Source organism: Cyanistes caeruleus, chromosome 7 (assembly GCF_971803275.1).
Source record: "Cyanistes caeruleus chromosome 7, bCyaCae1.hap1.1, whole genome shotgun sequence".
Classification (NCBI taxonomy): domain Eukaryota; kingdom Metazoa; phylum Chordata; class Aves; order Passeriformes; family Paridae; genus Cyanistes; species Cyanistes caeruleus.
This window is the reverse complement of record NC_141707.1, coordinates 29,639,588-29,654,674: the sequence shown is the minus strand read 5'-3', so window position 1 is coordinate 29,654,674 and position 15,087 is coordinate 29,639,588. Positions and strand designations below refer to the sequence as shown.

At 40.2% G+C, this 15,087-nt stretch overlaps 1 protein-coding gene across 3 annotated transcripts in view; it reads right to left on the bottom strand.

Moving 5' to 3' along the window:
• The window catches only part of GLI2 (GLI family zinc finger 2), a 383,459-nt gene that overhangs the window by 219,495 nt on the left and 148,877 nt on the right, over positions 1–15,087 (bottom strand). The window contains exon 1 of one of the 3 annotated variants that reach the window (XM_086897658.1): positions 9,979–10,336. The exons of the other annotated variants lie outside the window; for them this stretch is intronic. The gene's annotated coding sequence lies outside the window, so the exon portion shown is untranslated. Of the gene's footprint in view, positions 1–9,978; positions 10,337–15,087 lie in introns of those variants that run through there. 3 annotated transcript variants of the gene reach the window in all.

Genomic DNA, 15,087 nt, shown 5'->3' with positions numbered 1-15,087 from the left:
GGGGAATTGTAGAATCCTTGAAGTTTTTAAGACTTGAAGTTTCTTTACACAAACACTTCCAGTTCCTTGGAGAAAAGGGGGCTAAGGAGCAACCTCATAGTTCCATAGAACTTCCTGAGGAAGGGGAGCAGAGAGAGAGGTACTGTTCCCTTGCCCCTGAGATCCAGGATACATAGGAAAGCTTCAAAACTATTCTAAGAGGAGGTTTAGACAGGACATTATGAAGCAATTCTTTACCAAGGGGGAGGTCAAACACTGGAACAGGCTTCCTAGAGAGGTGGTTGATGCCCCGAACCTGTCAGTGTTTAAGGAGTATTTGGACAATGTCCTTAGCAGGCTTTAACTTTTGGTCACAGAATCACAGAGTGTTCTGAATTGGGAGGGACCCTCAAGGATCGGCTCCAAACTGGTCAGGAAGCTTGAATAGATGATCATTGTAGGTCCTTTTCAACTGGAATAGTCTATTCTATTCCACCACACGGTTCTGCTTGGGGAGGGATAGCACTAGATTACCTCCTGAGTCCCACCTACTGCTATCATTTCTGTGCAATGGTTCAAGTAAAAGTCATGGTTGTGATGCTAAAAGTAACGAGGATAGATAGAAATTCTGTTATGCAGAAAGCCTAAAAGAATGAATATTTGAACATTACATTATGGGATGTTACAAAACTTTTATAGCTCAGTTACTCTAGAAGGTACATCAGCCTGCTTTTTGTTATCCCAGTGTCTGAGATCAGAAATTGAGGTTCTGGTTATCTAATACCTATCTCAGTACTTACCTGCCCTGAAGCCCTGTAGCAGTTCAAGTGCTTTTTGAGAAATGGTATTTTTCAGGTCATCTGAGGCCAAATTGGATTATGGTGAACTTAAAAACTCAAAGCACCACACAAAGGTGGCAGGGGCTAACGTGTCCTCCCCAGCAGGGACACATCTGAGTCAAGATGATTCACAACCAGGCCTGTACAAATAACTAATTTTTCAGTTTGCCAGGTGAACTTAAAGAGAGAAAAAACATTCACACTGCCCTGAAGTGAAGTTCATGTCTGTTTGTTGATGAAAAGAGCTATGAAAAAAAAAAGTTATTTTCATCAGTCTGACTAAACTGTTTTGTTTGATTTGAAATTGTTTTGTCTTTGTGGTCTGTTGCATATAAACATATATTTATGGAAAATTGTCTTCAAAAGTCCACCCATAACAGAATTTTTGAGTGGTGAACAAATGATTCACCTCCCAGAATTTTTGTGGCTTTGTTCAGACCTTTCTATGCATTTCAGCTTCAACAGATACACTGATGGATCCAGATACTATCAAAATAGATCAGAGAGTCACAGCCATTCAAGAACTTGCCAGATACCAAGCTGCAATGGAAAAGTCCAAAGAAACAAAGAAATTGAAAGGAATTACTCTCTGGAAATTTCCCTATAAAACTACAAACAGGCAGAGAAAGCTTTGTGCAGCCAAACCTCCTCCTTAAAACTACTTAAAACTACTGGACATGAGTAAAAGAAAATGGCAAGTCCCACCTCTTTTCCCTGTCTCTGATACTGTCCATTCAGCAGAAATGATGTGGTTTTCTGTGTCTCCTCACCCCCTCAATGCTGCAGCTACAGATCCATGAGCACCACAAAGCTTCACCCACCTTTCTCCAGCTCTGTACAGAAACATCCTGGCATCCAGAGGGAGCTGAGTTGCTCGACTTCACATGGAAAATCCTCAGCCAAAACACATTACAGAAAAAGGTATTATTTTTAAGAGAGACAAATCTTTATCGTTAGTGCTGCAAGACATGCTTTTCAAACACATATATTGAAGAAAGATAACACCCTCTTAAGCACCGACTTCAGCTCAGCTTGGGATATGGCTGTGCAGAAAGGGTGCTCCCAACAGTTTGGACAACCAAAGTCCAACACCTTCCCAGGAAATAGACAAAGACTCTGAAAATGCAGCACATCACAGCTGGCTGATACATACATACATACATACATACATACATACATATATATATATATATAAGCTGTTTCCAAATTGTTCAATAATTCAGAAGACTCAACCTCTTCAATAGGCAAATGTTAGGCATGATAAGGAAACAGGTACTTAACAGTCAGAAACTGCTCAGTTCCTTTTCTGTGATTAAAAAACTCTGTGTTTTGGGGTTTTTTTTTTGTTTTTTTTTTATTTTGCAGAAACTTGTTGATGTCTAGGGAATTTACATCAAGAACAGAACACAATTTTGAGTCCACAGACAGGAAGATCTTAGACTTATTTCAAAATATGGTAACCAAAAGGCCTGAAAATCTTTTTCTGGTTTTGTGAACAATAATCATTTTACAAAGTGAAATAAGTTAATGCAGATATGAAGAGAGTATGAATGATAGCCCAGATTTAGGATGCTCGTTTTTAGCTGGCTCTGTGTTAGTTTGTGTTCAGCTGTATTCACACTTGTGCTCAATCCAAACGGCTGAAGGGTTTAAGCAATTCCATACAGTAGCTATTTTGATTTATTAGACATTGATTCACTGCTTTACTGGTGGGTAACCACTGGAAAAGGTAAGATTGCATTGCAATGCAATGGTGCCATGGTGCTGCAGACCTCAGGGGTCTGGGCACTGCACAACAGCCCTGCTCCTCCATGGAGTGCAGTGCCCAGGGACTGACTTTTGTTCAAGGGCAGGATGGGAGCATTGCACCCACTGCCAAGTTTTACTCTTGAGGAGAAATTCTGGGTTTTCAGCTATCTTCTAGAATAAAGAATAAAGAATTTGGTCGAGGGCTACGTAATCTTATCCATCTTCTTTAAATTATTTGCACTACATTATTCTTCAGTTGGATAAGTATCACACGAGCTTAAAGAGAAATATAGAAATATTTCCCAAGGGAGTGTACTGCCATGATGAAAGGCATTGATGATCATACACCTGAAATACTCTAAATTTTGTTTTCCACTCGAATGGCATTGACCAGACCCAGCTTCGGTTTTGTTTCACAGAGCTCAACTGGATTTATAATGCCAAGAAGTAAAAAATAAAAATAATGATAATACCTCATTTTCGTGCCCTGAAAATAGACCAACTTAGCCATCTATGCCAGGTGCAAATCCCCTGGAAAATGAAGGTGCCATTTTTCCAGCCTACTGCTTCCAGAGCCACATTTGAGGGCTGCACCAGGAGGGGGCAGGAGAAAGCCGTCCGTGCCTTCCCACCGAGGGAAACCCTGGCAAAACCGATTGAAAACTTCCCCAAGCTCCAAGTTAGCTTCTGTGCTCCTGGCACCATCCCTCTGTTACACACATCAAATGATATGTGCAGAGCACTCCGAGTGTGGATTATTTGCAGGCAGAGATCCTGCAAATCCGGGTTTGTAATGCATCCCACGGTGTGATGGCCAGGCTCCCTGGCAGCCTCCAGCCTGGTCCAACTTCGCTTCCTCCCCAGTTAGTAGGAATTTTGACACTGAGATAAATGAGTTTTGGCTAATTTTCTCTCACAGCCCTTTGACGTAAAGACCATCTCAGCCTCAGCATTTGTGCAGCGCTTCTAAAGAGCCTCCCCATGCTCTGTGCAGCAATCAACAATAACAGTGCAGCAGATGAGACTGAATGGGGTCTGCTATGGCTGAAGGCAGGGCAGATCAGTGCTGGTAAGGCACCCAGTGCTTGTCTGCATAGGGAAGCCCTGCTACACCTCAGAGTCACTTGTCACGTTCAAGGCGGCTGAGCAGGTCACAAAGGGTGCAGGGTACAGGCTGTGCCTGGATGTCTAAGTCTCAGTTTTCAGAGAAAACTACTTCAGACACCTATCTTTGGTGGGGGGACTGAGAACTGGATGGTGGGGAAAGCTCTTATACATTTCAAAACTTCCAGCTTCTGGAAGGGTCAGGGAAAAAAGTAAAAAAACCCCAGTCTTCTCTTGTGGTATTAGGAATTTCTGCTTTCAATCATAGCCAGAAACCAGAGATGTGAAGCCGTATGAGAATTAAATATGTAAGGGGGAAAAAAAAAATCAACCAACCTTTGCTGAACAACAAAGAAGACTTGGCTCATGTTGGTTTCCAACTATGGGTGAAGGTTCAAGTCACTTACTTCAAAAATACATTACTCATGAATGAGCTTTATTAAGAAACCTTGTGCTCCTATAACTCTTTCCATGTGAGGTTTTCAAGTACTTTATGGAATTAAGCAAAACAACCCTGGGAGGTAGATTAGTTCTAACATCCCCACATTACAGATGGGAAAACTGAACACTAAGCACATTTGTAGGAGAGCCAGAAATAATATTACCTAACTCTCATGTTCTGCTTTTCAGTAGTAGATCTCACATCTTTACAATGGAGGAACCATTATCCTTATTTTATAAAAAGGCAAAGTGACTTGCTTGTCCTAGCCAATAGCTGAGCTGAGTGAGAGGAGCCAGTTCTTCCCAGTCCCAAGGCCTGATTTTACTAACTAAATGACCAAACCACACTCTCTTTAATATTAAGCAATTATGCAAACACACACATTAAAAACAAAACAAACCAAAAAAAGCCAACAAAAATAAAAACCATAGAAAATGCATTAGGGTTGACTTTTGGAAAGCCAAAAATATGTTTTCTGATACTGAGGATTTTCTTGATTGACTGTATCTCATATCCCACTGATGCATTGCATCTTTGCTTTTCTAGTGAACATGGGAAAATAAGCAAATTGAATGTTTTCACATTAATCATGTGGTATTACCTGACCACAGACAGCATCAGCAGAAAAATTTAACATCAAAGAAAACTGTTCTATGGTCCTTTTGATGTTGCAAACCTGAACACAGAGGAGATAGTTCAAGTTTTGACAGAAGTAATGACACATGAACATGGAAGAGGTCACGATGTTGCTGTTTAAAAAAAATATCCAGCAACCCTCTCCCCCCAAATAAAACTTCCATTTTTACAGCCTTCTTTCATGAAAAGCAAACACTTGAGCTCTTTTACTCTCAAACTGTCTTGTTTTGTACCCTTTAGCAAGATCTCTTGTCCCAGAGAAAGTCCCCCGTGAGCTGTGTGCTCGACAGACTGAATGCTGGGGTGCTTTCCCCAGAGAGCTTTCTATCTAGACCCATTGAAGACATTGTTCCACCCCAAGAAATTACCTGTTCTTCCTCTTGGCAATCCCATTATTTTGGGCCCAGAAATAACAGTCTAAAAGCAGTCAGTGTAGAGGCTTTTAAGCTAGCAAGTAAAACAACGAAAGCTCATACACAGTTCTGGGAGGAAAAATTATGACCAAGAAACTTGTAAAGGCAAGTTGAAGTTGCTGCTTTCAAGGCCTTTCTGAGCTAGAAGACTGATGGGTTAGAGGATGCTACTTTGGCCCAGCTGTAGCTGGGATGCACAGTGGTGCTTTTCTGCAGAAAAATAAATCTACAACAACCACATTAATGTATTATAATTATATAAATGATAAAGATTAAAAATATTGCACATAAATTATAGATATCACCATATAAAGAGATTTCATGAGTCCTCAAAATGGGTTGAACTTAAGCCACTCTTTAAAATGGTTTTGGTAGAGTTGCCTGTGGACTGAGCTTCCTTCCCTAATTCAGTCAAACGTCCTTCCCAAAGGCTAAGCCAAATTAAAGCAAATATGACACTAAAAGGAAGGATACACAGTCATTTACACGACTTAAGATGAAATTCAAATGGCAACAGAAGCAAATCCCCACTTTTATTTTATGCAATTTTTCATTTTTGTAAGATCCGCTCTTAGCACAGGCAGGCAACAGAGACAATTTTGTTTGCTCTTTGCTGTGCCCCAGCTCTCATGTGTATATCTGACAAGTCACTTCTTGCTTGTGACATATCTTTGCCACTTGTGAAATAGTCACACTGGGCCCAGTGACTGGGTGGGGATTTTGAGCTTTTTTTTTCCCATTTGCAGAGTCCTTCGAGATCACTGGAAGGAAATTCTATAAACCTGTGCTGCTACTCCTCTGAATTACAGAAAAGAGATTCCATTTGAGTGATGTAGACATTATTACTGTTGCTGTTTGTCTGCAGAAAGTGACCTTTTACTGGGCTGAAAAGAGCCAGACGTTGCAGGAACTGCTGAGGATGACACAGTGGATGTCCTCCACTCTGTTGTGAAGTCTAATAAACCTAGAGGACTTTGTGTGTGCCTGACTCTGTGGGCAAAAAGAAAGCAATTATTCCTTTTTCACTTGTGCTAATTTAAGGAGAAAGGTCATTTTGAACAGCTAAGAGAGTTTCTGTAATAATATTTTACTTATTCAACCAATCCTCAGTTTTAACAGATTTATGTCTTAATGTCAGCACTAACCATCCATCCAAGGACCAGAAAAATGCTTTTGTGTCAAAGTGCTATTATTCTCCCTCAAGTACAGATGTGGAAATGGAAAAAAAGAGGTATTTAAAGATTCCTCTCTGACATGGGAACAGCACTGAGATCTCCAATTTTCGTGTACTCTTCCATGGTCCCTGCACTGTATTTATGCCCAGGCGTAAGCTCCCTAAGCCAGTGCCAGCTCAGAATGACTCCTGGGCCAGTGCCATGCTATACCACAGCTAGGGACCCATGTTGAGACTTCTACCACACTGAGGGTAGAAAAACTGTCTCAGGGACCCAGCCTGAGGCTCTGTGTTGCACAGCATAGCTTCATCCCTTTCCTCTGAACAGTTGTGTTCTGTACAGTGCAGGGAAATGTGTTCATGGATTAGCTGTCTCCAGTGTGCAAAGCTGTGCTTTCCTCTGGCTCTAAAATACCTGGCCCTGGTGTGGCCAATAAGCAGAGATTAAACACAGGGTGAAAATACTGCAGCTCTCAGCAGTGTCCCAGCATTTGATTGATACACTTGTTCAAACTCTCAGGGTTAAGCCTGAGATTTTTATACAAGAGTTCAGTGGAAAAGCCTGCAAAGAAAACGTACAGGAGAGTTTGTCTTCCTTTATGCAGTAGGCTAGGGCTGCCTGCTGAGATCATGAAGAAGCTTTATCCAATACTTTATGCTGTTGCAAGGGTCTAGACTGTTGCTAAAACTCTCTATCACTCTTGGGTTTTTCCTTTGATTTTCCTTTCTTTTTAGTTGAGGTTTTTGGGGTTTTGCTGAGAGGTTGCAATGACGCAGTGGAGCCTGGGTAAGCATGGTCTGCAGCCCATGGGTTTCTAGAGGCTAGATAACCCAGAAACTGGATACCATGACCCAGATGGTCCTTTCCAGCCCTTCATTCTTAGGCTTACAGTCACTGATAGCTTCAGGACACTCTCAAAACTAAAATATGGTCCCTTTTTATACTGACCAAAATGCAACCATGAAAGAAATCTCTCTTGTTTAGTCATCTGGACTGCTGCCGGAGAAAAAATGAACAAGAGGTTTCCTTTAGGTCCACTGAGCAGAACCTTGCACTGTTCACATCCCTGAAGGTGATATATTCTCATCTAAGTAGAGCATCTGCTCATTTATTGTCCCCAGGAGTCATCACCTGGAATGGGAAACATCAGGGTTTTGCTGGAGCATTCAGCATTAAGTTGTTGGCAAATCTTCACCATAACATTTTTTCTTATCTAATGATAATTTGATGATGAGAAACCTGCCGAGTGAAAGCATGACTATTATGTGAGCAAACAATACAGCAGTATGTCCAGTATTATCTGTGAAATGTATTTCAATACCTGCGTGATTAATAATGGATTTGGAAGCACAGTGAAGTATAAATAATCCAAAACAATATGCAAACTTCTGTGAAGGAAAGGGATTAATACGAGAACCAAATGAAGCCCTGGAAAATATAGCACTCAAAATAAATTATCCAAAATGCTGGATCTTCCCTCAATGTAATTAAATAATAACATAAAACTCACAGATCAACAGCCCAGTGGTTTTCTCCAGTAAATATAAAACAAAGAAACTCAGCAGCAGTCAAGCTGCTTTTTAATTATACCAACCACTTCAATCAAAAAAACCTATGAGGGTTAAGGAAAAAATTGCTGCTAAGGCTGGGCAGGCTTGCTGGGTTGCACAGCATTCCAGGGAGGGAATTTGGAAACAGAGAGAGCAATTCTGTTCTACACATTTGGTCCTTTTGGTATGTATACAGGAAAAGAATCATCTTTAAAACTGGGCATCATAGTTCTGCAGCCTTCCAGAGAGGCCTTGAGAAGAAATCTGACCTAAGTGCTTATTGGCACAAGACATTTACATAAACTTTGCTCTGCTGCACACTCCAGCTCCTCAGAAATCCTGACATCTTTCTAGTACAAAAGTTAGTCCTGAACATCTGTGCTAAGCCATCATCATTTACTGATGGATGCTGTTTGCTTCGCAGGGTGAGGAAGGCTGGTCCATTCTGCTTCTGACTGCAGGATGGCGCATCAGAGTCCCTGAACAGTTCTCAAACACATCATCTCTGAAGACATCTTAAATACCGTGAGTTACCTAAGGACACACACCAGTGGGGCTGTTAGGGAACACAACTGACCTCAGAAAATGGCCAGAGACCAGGATGCTGGTCTCTTCCCTGACCAGCAGTCAGTAAGATTATTACTAGCTGTTGTTTTAATTGCCCCGCTGATTTGATTTTCTGGCTTTGTATGCTTCTCTTTTCCTTGATCTGATTCTTTTAACACATGTACTGAAATACAGGTGAGAAGCTACAATTTAAAATGTAAAAAGGTAGTATGACAAGACAGCATGGGCACAAACTAAAACCTTTTTTTTAAATACCCAAGAATTGCCTCAAGACAAATCTTCTTTCATGGAGTTAAATGTTATTCACTAAAGGAAAAAATACATAGTACAAGAGTAAGTCCTTGAAAGGAAAACAGCCTCCTAAACCCACAAACCCAAGCAAATCAAAAGACAACTTGTTCACAGAGATAAAGGGAAAAAACAGAGAGGAAAGTTTTTAACAAGGACTTTTTTCATTCTCTCTTTTTAATCTAGTATCAGTATCAAGAGCTGAATGGGGAGAGCCTTTGAACAGCACCTGCATGGGCCAGCAGTGAAGGTCACATACCAACCTACAAATCTCTCCCCCCTGGCACTGGAGAGACAGTGTTACATTCCTCCCTTTGTACTGACACGAAGTGGCTTCAAGTCCATGTCCAAGTCTAAATAGTCATGAGCTGTAACCCAATCATAACTGGTGACTTCTGTACGCTGGCCAGCAGTGGAAACTGGAGACTGCTGGTCCCCACTCTCCTGCGCACCCCTGAACGTCCTCCCTTCAGCTCGGCTTTTTCCCTTCCCCACTATCAACATCAGCTCCAATTCTCTCAGGCTGGCACCAGTTTGTTGGGAGACCTACACAATTAAGTGTTCAGAAAAAAACCTCCAGCAGCTTTATTAAGGAGGGCTGTGGCAGAACTAGGGGAGTAGGTTCCTTTCACCAGGTTCAATTGCATGAGAGCCTTGGAAAACTTTCTGGCAGTTTGCTGCAAGGTTATTGAGGCAATTTCTGCATGCTTCAGTCCCTTCTCCCTTCTTTTTTAAACAAAAGCTTAATGAAGGCAAGCAGAAGAAAGAACTTTCTGTCACCTTTGCTAACCTGTTTTAACTTTTAAAAAGGAAAGTGATAGTGCAGTTGAAAGGTATTTTAACCAGTGCTTCCAAGCTGCTTAGCCAAAAGCTGCACAGTTCTTCTATAGCTTTAAATCACAGGCAATGGCATCTCCAGCAACATACAGGGCAGTTGCTCAGCACTTGTTGTACCACAGTTATTCATCAGAGATACACAAAATGCCTTTTTCACTTTGCTGAGACTCACCACAGTAATTCCCTTTATAGGGGCTGTTAGAAATACCTCAGGTGAAAAATACATACTCTTGCAGTACCCTATCTAGCTTTCTTAATTAGCAAATGATGTAATCTGGGGTAACAGATTGCATTTGGTTTTAAAAGAAATGTCTAAGATGACAGGATTAGTTTATGTTAATATTTTGGAGGTCTTGATAACAAAATAGAAATACACAAACAAAAGGAACAGATACTAACTTGCCCCAGCATGCTCACAGTCCATGCTGCCTTCCACTGCTCCAGCTGTTTTTGTAGAGGATCACACAGAAGGTGCGTACCCTGCTAAAGGAAGGGGGCCTGGATCAAACCCTGAAGAAGCCTTGAAAGCTGTTGTGCAGGAGTGAGGCTTTAGATTTATCCTACGTGTGTGAAGAGCATTAAGCACTCTTCATAGAGAGCTGGCGGCAAGCATTACACGTGCTATGGACACTCTGTGCTTAACAAGATACCATTGTGGACCTGAAAACCTAAACTATGACCTTTAAGTGCTTGCCAGACTCTGGGAGATAACAGTTATTCTTCTGACAGCCATTGCACCGAGAACATTTTACCTCAAGCAGACATTGTGCTCACACAATGGAGCTCCTTGCCCAAAACGCTGGTGCGATGACGCCTATTGTGTGGCTGACAGTCCCTTTATGGAACACAGCCTGAGCTGCCAGGCTCTAAAGGAAAGACATTCTGTGCACTGCCTGCGTGTGACAGGCTCGAGTTCCAGGCCTGAGAAGACAACATGGTTAAATTTGGGTGCACCAATGACTTCCATGGGTGCTTGTGGATCACCAGAGACCAGGCCATTGAGTTTGAGTAGGATCACTGGAGCTTCACAAAACACCCACTCTTTTCAAGCAGCTGCCTTGTGCTTGGAGCTGTACTGTTGAGTGGTGATGCACAGAAATTCTAGAACATGTCGGCTTAATCAGCAGTCCACGGCTAAAGCCCTCTTTAATCTCAATTTTATATTAAAACATATTTATTGGGTATTAAAAAGGTTGCAGTTCAAATAGCAAAACCTCTTTGCACCACAGAGGATGTTCAAGACCACCAAAGACCACTTAAAGCTAGCACAGTTTTTTTGGAGGTGTTTAAATAGTTGTAGAACAGGAAACCATGGAGAAACTGAAGAACAGCAGAAAATTTTAAAGAAAGAATTGTACTTCCATGCAAACCACCCACTTCCCAAACATCATGGAGGTACAAGGCATCTGCTGTGCAAAGTTTTCCATACACCCCTGACAGAATTAAATATACGGCCACACATAGTGATAGAGCATCAAAAACCCATGCACTAAGATTCCTCACTGCATAAACTCCCAGTCAGCTAATTAGGAGCTCACAAAATAGGCCAGAGCCTCTATTTTCAGATCTAGATGTTGTTTTACTTGGAAGGGTTTAATGTATCAATAGCAAATGACAGAATTTTTTCCTCGTGATGTTTTTCATACAAGTAAACTATATACAAATATTCTATGTGGCAATACTTCTTCAAGCAGATTCTGGCTCATCAAAATCCTAAATCCTATCATTCATTTAATATTGCTCAAATTAACAATTATGCAGTGGGTGAGGTGGCAAAGTACCTAACGTCATCATGACATAATATTGTCAAGCAGTGTTGTGACAACTTTTGCATTTTAGAAAAAAATAGCTTAGCCAATCTAGCACTGATTGGATTGACAGCAGCTAATTATTGGGTAGTCAGATAAAATTTGAGTGTATCCAGATGAAACTGAAGTAGGAACAGCAGCTATTAAAAATAGCTTTAAGGACAGCAGCAACTTCCCAAGTTGTTAAATACGAAATAACAGTTATCTTCTAGATGTTATTGACAGTTGTCTTTATAATATCAACAACCATATCACATCATTAGGGTATAGTGCTTCTCAATAATTCAGAAGATATAAATTAGTTTTTCAAGAAAGGTTCATGACCCTAATTTCATTTTCTCCAAATAAATCTAATGCAATGTCCTCAGAGAAGATAATGAAGATGTACAGCTCACCTGAGGAATCATTTAAAAGACCATTAATCATCTTTAAAAAGCAGTGTGGTGACATGCATTACCAGATAGTCTTTCTAAAGAACTGTATGTAAGATATTCCTGGCATGCAGTAGATTACACAATACTGCCATCAAACTTGGTCTCCCTTTACTGGAAGATGTGGAAATTGGAACATCAGACTCGAGGGAAAACATCTTTGATTTGCAGTGTCCCAGGACAACGGTCAGGGGAAGCCAAACAGGCAAGGAGAACAGAATAGCTGAGATAAGGATGACTGAGAAAACCAGGCATACAACATATGCACACAGCCTAATGGGAAGAGAAATAGTTGTGAAAAAATATGCACAAAGACAAATTTAAATCTCTGTGCAAGATAGCCCTCAGCTGTTTGAAGACTGCTGCCCACTGGGTCTAGAAAGGGACCCCACCAAAAACATGTAGCAATTTCTAAATAATAAGTAAAGGAAACATTAGGTGTGGAACAGAAGCTGGCTTACTTCATTTCATCAAAACTGGACAAAATCAATAATTTCTAAAGCCTAACCAATTACACGTAATTGAAAAAAAATTTAATGTTGTAAGTTACAAAATCTTGAAATTAATTCCTTTGTAACATCATTCATGTGCAAATTATCTGTTTCAACACTTTTTAGAAGTTTGCAATTATATACAAAATGGTTACCATCGTTGTGCTTTGAGCTGAAGCTGTGTTTCAGTACATAACACAGAACTGAAATTACATCCACTTAGAGCATTTTTTGCTGCTGATAGTCCCTACATTAAAAAAATATTAGTAGCTGTTACTAAATGCCAGATGCTGTCAGAAGTGATGAAGATGTTAATTTTTAGTCTTCACCACTTCAGATATTATCTGATATTCAGTTTCTCTGACAAATGTAGATATTTATGAACTGACTACAGCGATCTTCCAGAACTGGAAATTGGTCTGCACTGTATGATGATGACTAACAAGTTGATCATGATTAAAAGCAGAGTCCTGTAACTAAAGTTATCCCTAAGCTTAACTGAGGGGCTGTGGTTGTTCTAACTTCACTAGGTCATTTGAACTGCCAGTAAAAAGAGAATTATAAAATCAATTACTTCCAAGCTGAGTTATTCATCAAATTCCTTTGCTGTATTTAGACAATCCATTTCCTCTGTCCTTATCTGATTTTTTAATAGACTCTTCTGATCCCGCTGGAACTTCAGGAACTTTTTATACAACTTCAGCATTTTCTGGTGAACAGAATCCCAGGTAACTGTTCAGGTCTGACTGACGGCGGTCAATTAAACACCATTTCCCTCTGGCCTCCATGCATTTATGCTATTGTGCAGTTGATCCTAGGTCTCTGGCAAGTGTGGCTAGTAAGATATTGCACATGGACTCATCAGGTGAACAGATTCATAAGTGGACTGAACCTTAAAAGCAGAAAAAAAGAAAGGAAAAAGGAACCTGTGGATATCAAAACTGACCAAGGAGGATGAGAAAATAACCAGAACTTCAGTTTTGGCCCAGAAAAGGTGATCAAAGTCTACAGGAGGAAATGTCCTGTGGGGTCAGAGGCAAAGCATTGAGGACTGAAACAGTACACTGGGTTTGTGCTTTGTTGAAACAGGCTTTGTTTTTACAAAATTAAATCTGGGCCTGTGTACTCAAACAATTTCTTTGTGTCTATAGAAACACTTGAACATAACTAAACTACAGAATTAATGAATTCCCATTTTTACATTTTTTTTTGGCAAACCTGAATGATATCTCATTTTCAGAGGTCCTATCAACAAACTATTTCCAGGCAAAGATTATTATTTCCTTCATATAGAATATTATAAACTATAGAAGCATAAGACATAGCTTTAAAATGGAAAGATTTTGAATTCATATCAAAAGAAAACTTCATATGAAGATCAAGACTGCTATGGAATGGACACTAGAAGCTTTAGCTGTTATTCAATTACATTTTTCTGTCTCACCAGTGTCACTTGCTGATGTACACAAAGAAATTCTATTTGCTGAAACACAAAGGGCGTGCCACCTGAACTAAGGGTGCCATTACACAGAACCTCAACACCATAAGGAAACAGATCTCTATGAAGGTTACATTACTGTTTTATTTCAGTAGATGGCTTTGTGCTCCAAAAACGTGATTTCAAAAAAGTCTAGCGAACAAGACACATAACTGCTTACCCCTGAAAACCAGAAAAGATAATACTTTGCAGTAGAGATGGCAGATTCTCACAAGGATTTTCTAGTTTATCTTGGTATTATCATGGTAGGATTACACAGAATGAATGTCTCAAAAGCAGAGGCCATGTCCAAAAGCTATGCAAAAAAGATATGCAATGTCATAATTGTTTCCTGCTGTAAGAAGCACATATGACTCAAGCTGAGACTGCTTGGTTTGTTAGGGCTTTTTTTTTTTTTTTACAAGAAAACAACTGACAGTGGAGGAAAAAATTCAAAAGATAGAAGGGAATAATAGCCACTTACAATTTGCCATTTTGGTGATCCAGAGTTTGTACTGAAAATAAATGTTTTTGTACAAGTGAAGTGTATGTTTTTACATGAAGAGGGTAACAACCTCTTTAAATCCTTTGTTTTCAGGTAGAGGTTTGCTGTATTTTTTCTAAATAGCCAAAAGTATAAAGACAAAATGACAAGTCCAGTTATTCAATATGATAATGGATATCATGGAGTTTTAAAGCAAAGGGAAAACTGAGTAAGGACATAATAACATAATTTGGATGCAGAAAGCCTCAGACTTGCAGGGAGGTGAAACGAGTCAGAACTGCTGACAGAGCAGCTCAAAATTTGTTTCCTCTTCATGTTCTGCACAGGCAACTGCTGCAAGAACAAAACATCCTCCTATAATATCTATGTCAACTTTAAGAAGCTTAGCTCACTTTATTGGGATATTTGGGTGCAGGTCAGGTATCAATCAGCTCATTTTCCAGTTTCATTCTGATTATCAGTCAAAAATCAATATTAGGGGCTTGCACTTTTACTGCCAGATAAGGCTCTGCTGTGTAACTGGGGAAGGAGCAGTCTGGGTCACAAGTCTGAGCCTTGCTGTGGTTAACAGCCACACCGTGTAATCCGCTTTAAAAAGTGCATTTCCAGCCCAAGTTAGTCAGGCTTTAATACAAACAGGGAGAAAGGCTGTAAGACTGTCACTGCTGTTAGAGTCACCTTCTTATTTTCAGCCTACATTTGTCTATGTTCACTTTTTCACTTGTTCACTCTCAGTCATTATATTCCTTTAGCTTCACTTGCTCCTCCTTTACCAAGTATGAACTGACAATACATT